The sequence below is a fragment of the Cetorhinus maximus genome, chromosome 31 (genome assembly GCF_964194155.1).
Source record: "Cetorhinus maximus chromosome 31, sCetMax3.hap1.1, whole genome shotgun sequence".
Taxonomy (NCBI): Eukaryota; Metazoa; Chordata; class Chondrichthyes; order Lamniformes; family Cetorhinidae; genus Cetorhinus; species Cetorhinus maximus.
Window position 1 is genome coordinate 10,574,714 of NC_135909.1, and position 4,178 is coordinate 10,578,891.

General features: G+C 46.2%; 2 non-coding genes across 2 annotated transcripts; both read right to left on the reverse strand.

Annotated features, from left to right (window-relative positions):
• Window positions 1-1,019: 1,019 nt before the first annotated feature.
• trnat-agu (transfer RNA threonine (anticodon AGU)) lies at window positions 1,020-1,093 on the reverse strand. The gene has a single exon. It is a non-coding gene; the product is annotated as a tRNA-Thr (tRNA).
• A 1,221-nt stretch (window positions 1,094-2,314) lies between these two features.
• On the reverse strand, window positions 2,315-2,397 carry trnal-cag (transfer RNA leucine (anticodon CAG)). Its single transcript has one exon. It is a non-coding gene; the product is annotated as a tRNA-Leu (tRNA).
• Window positions 2,398-4,178: the final 1,781 nt, after the last annotated feature.

The following is a 4,178-nucleotide window of genomic DNA, read 5'->3' on the forward strand; positions in this document are numbered from 1 at the left end:
TCACCCTTCATTCTGCTCCGGTTCACTTTCCCAAAGGGAATCTACAGATTCTCCAATCTGGGCCCTGGGATTTATTCTTTGGTTCCTTTTGATTTGTCCCTTTTCCCGACTCACAATATCTTCCGAAGTTCGGGGTAAACATCCCCCTTGTATCGTGCCTTAGTCTCGGCTGGAAGCGGCGGATAGTGACCCCGAACTGGTCACCTCCACACTGACAGACACAACACGGTCACACTCTGCTTCACTGAGATTAATGCTGAGAGCGGTTTCTGGGTCCAATGCAACAGTGAACACGTTTCATTTGAAGGAATTGTGGGTGGTTAAGGTGTTTTGAAAGTCCTTATTTTTTATAGTGCATCCATCCTAAATGCTTTGGGATTTTCCTGGAGTGATACCTAGTATCCCACTTTGGGAAAGATTAAAGTTAATTGGAACGTGATGACCAGGTCATGAGGATAACTCCTTGAAATTGTTACGCGCTGCCAGCTTAACAACACCTAAACACTTGATACTTTTGTTCACAAATGAATTATAAACCAAATTTCCGCCCCGATGTAAATGCAGAATATTCAGTATTTTAACCGGAGTGGGAAACAGGTTAGTCACAGATATTCAGTGAGTTGCCGGAAAACAGGATTTAGAAACTGCTTGTTCCAACGTTCATACAGTAATCTGCTTTGATCTCTCTTCCTCTTATTTCCCAGGATGATGTTTGAATTCTGACCCAGTGATGTTCCCCCTGTCCTTTCAAAATCTCGGTGTTCGTGTTTCGAGCATCAATTGTTAAATAGAATAGAGCCCAGCTCTTCCAGTAGCGGCACACTGGGGAGAGTTTCTCATTGTGTGTGGTAACTCCCACAAGGTCTCTTCTTCGACGGTCGCAGAAAGGAAAACCTGTCATTGTTAAAGCCTTTGCAGATAGTCCACTGTAAAAGGAGAGACCATTTTAACCTTAAATTCCAAATTTGGCCCTGTTATAAAGCAAGCGCCCAACTGCCCAGATGAAATCCAACGAAGTCAGGTTCTGCTGGGATTTGGACCCAGGATCTCCTGCTTACTCGGCAGGTGTTTTAACCAATTAAGCCACAGAACCTAACGATGCTCAATTACCCGCAAGGAATTGCTAGAAACCCTTCGCAGATCTGGTAGTATTTGTGAAGAGTGAAACAGTTTAAATTTCAGGGCGCGAACTTGCACCAAAAAGACCTGAAACGTGAATCTGTTTCACTCTCCACAGATGCTACCAGATGTGCTGAGCAATTGCAGCATTTTCTGGCGTTGTTTCAGATTTCCAGCATCCGCAGTATTTTGCTTTTGTACCAAAGGACAATGAGCTGCCTTTCTTGCCCTGAGGGTTATTGCAGGACAAAACAAAAACCTTTAAATATGCTGACCAGAGTCAGTCTGCTCAGCTTTCAGAAAGATTTCAAATGATGATGTGAATCTGCACCACTGAATATCAAGGCCATCGCGGTTTAGACAGCTGTAATGAATAGCTCCTGTTACAGCTTTAGATCAGACAGTGGAGGATTATCACAGGCGCTCTGCCAGACTGCATGTTCCTTCAGACAGGCTTCCAACTGGACACATGGAATGAGCGGCTCTGAACATTAGTGGTTGAGGTGGAGATTTCTCATTGGCTGAACTGGAGTTCCAGTTCCATTCCCAGATATCTCCCTTTCTCTTTCTAAATCTATCTCTGTCCTCTTGCTCATTTACACTTTTCATTGTTTCATGATTAGCGGCCACGTCTTCAGCTGTCTGAGCCTTTAGCTCTGCAATTCCTTCTAGAAACGTCCCCAGTTCAATCTCCCCATTAACGTCCCCTTAAAATCTATCAGTTTTACGAAGGTTTTGTTCAGTTGTCCAAATATGTGACTCGATGTCGAATGTTGCTTGATAAAGCTCCTTTGAAGCGTTTTATTAAATCTCGGAGCTGTTGCTGAAATCGATCAGTGAAATGAGCTGTGTTCCGGTGACCAAGAGCTTTTGTTTTATTCTTTCACGGGATGTGGGCGTCGATGGCTCGGCCAGCATTTATTACCCAACCGAAATTGTCCTTGAGAAGCTGGTGATCAGCTGCCATCTTGAACCGCTACAGTCCATGTGGTGTCGGTACACCCACAGAGCTGTTAGGGAGGGGGTTCCAGGGTTTTGCCCCAGCGACAGTGAAGGGACGGCGATCCAGTTCCAAGTCAGGATGGTTTGTGGCTCGGAGGGGAGCTTGCTGCTGGTGGTGTTCTCATGCATCTGCTGCCCTTTTCCTTCCAAGTGCTGGAGGCCTCGGGTTTGGAAGTTGCTGAAGGAAAATTAGTGTCAGGAGTGGGATTCGAACCCACGCCTCCAGAGGAGACTGCGACCTGAACGCAGCGCCTTAGACCGCTCGGCCATCCTGACCCTTCTGTGCTAACTGCTCGGCCACTAAATCCATTGCATTCGGTACAAATGGTTCTGAGTTCCACCTTCATCGTCACTGCTTTAAAACACTCGATGTGATTTTCCTTTTTTCAGCACCTGTTCCTGTATCTCAGTCTTATCCTTCCCCAAGCCGCCGGGGGGTGAGGAGCTCCTCTCTTCTGCGCTGCTCACCTTCATTGCTTTCCATTTCTCTCCTGGTGTTTGACAAGGTGTTTACTAAAACCCGCTTTCACAGCCATATTTCCACCGATGCTGCCAGACCTGCTGAGTTTTTCCAGGTAATTCTGTTTTTGTCATTGCTGCATTGCTCTGTTTTCTCAAATCAACAAAGACCCAATTCCCGCCCGACCTGTTCCTCACACGAAGGTGTTCAGAGTGTAAGGCCTGAGCGACGTGAAGTGTCCAATTTGAGAGTTACATCCTGGATTAGTAAATTTGCGGATGGCACAAAGATTGGCCGAGTGGTTAACAGTGAGGTTGAGTGGCTTGGGCTACAGGAAGATATAAACGGGATGGTCAAATGGGCACATAAGTGGCAGATGGGATTTAACCCTGAAAAGTGTGAGGTGATACACTTTGGATGGAGTAATTTGACAAGGAAGTATTGAATGCATGGCAAGACATTGTGAGGCTGTGAGGAACAAAGGGACCTTGGCCTGTGTTTCCATAGATCTCTGAAGGCAGAGGGGCAGGTTAGTGGGGTGGTGAAAAAGGCATTTGGGACTCTTGCCTTTATCAATCGAGGCATAGATTACAAAAGAAGGGAGGTCATGTTTAAGTTGTATAGAACCTTATTGAGGCAACAGCTGGAGTACTGTGTGCAGTTCTGGTCGCCACATTATAGGAAGGATGTGGTTGCACTGGAGGGGGTGCAGAGGAGATTCACCAGGATGTTGCCTGGGATGAAACATTTAAGTTATGATGAGAGGTTATATAGACTTGGGTTGTTTTCCAAGGAGCAGAGAAGACAGAGGGGCGACCTGATGGGCAGAGTGGATAGGGAGCAGCTGTTCCCCTTAGTTGAAGAGCTAGTCACAAGGGGGCATAATTTCAAGGTCAGGGGCAGGAGGTTTAGGGGGATGTGAGGAAAAACGTTTTTACCCAGAGGGTGGTGACGGTCTGGAATGCACTGTCTGGGAGGGCGGTGGAGGCGGATTGCCTCACATCCTTTAAAAAGTACCTGGATGAGCACTTGGCACGTTGCAACATTCAAGGCTATGGGGCCAAGTGCTGCTAAATGGGATGAGGTAGGTAGGTCAGGTGTTTCTCACGTGTCGGTACAGACGCGATGGGCTGAAGGTCCTCCTCTGCACTGTGATTCTGTGGGATTCTGTGACTGAGGAAATTCACCAGAAACTGCTGCACACAAAGCTTACTGGAAGGTCAAATTATATCGTTTCAGTGAGTCATTAAAGCCTCCTTCGAGCAGATTAAGCAGCATTTCCTGTGTTTCAGTGATACATTCTGATCTGAATTTAAAAGGAAAGGGTAAATATTTGTCATACTCAAAAGATCCATCCGCCGCATGACTGAGGCGAGCTCGCTTCTCGATCTCATCACTGACAGATACAAACACGAATAAAGCATAATAAACGAGAGGGAAGTGATAGATTACAATTCCGCTCCCCCCAATTAATGTTAACCAAAGCATGAATGAAATGGATTAATCGGCGGATTTTTCAGGATTTACATTTCCAATGGTTGATCGAGGAACTAGCAGCTGGGGCCAGAAATAACCATAGGACCATAAGACATAGGAG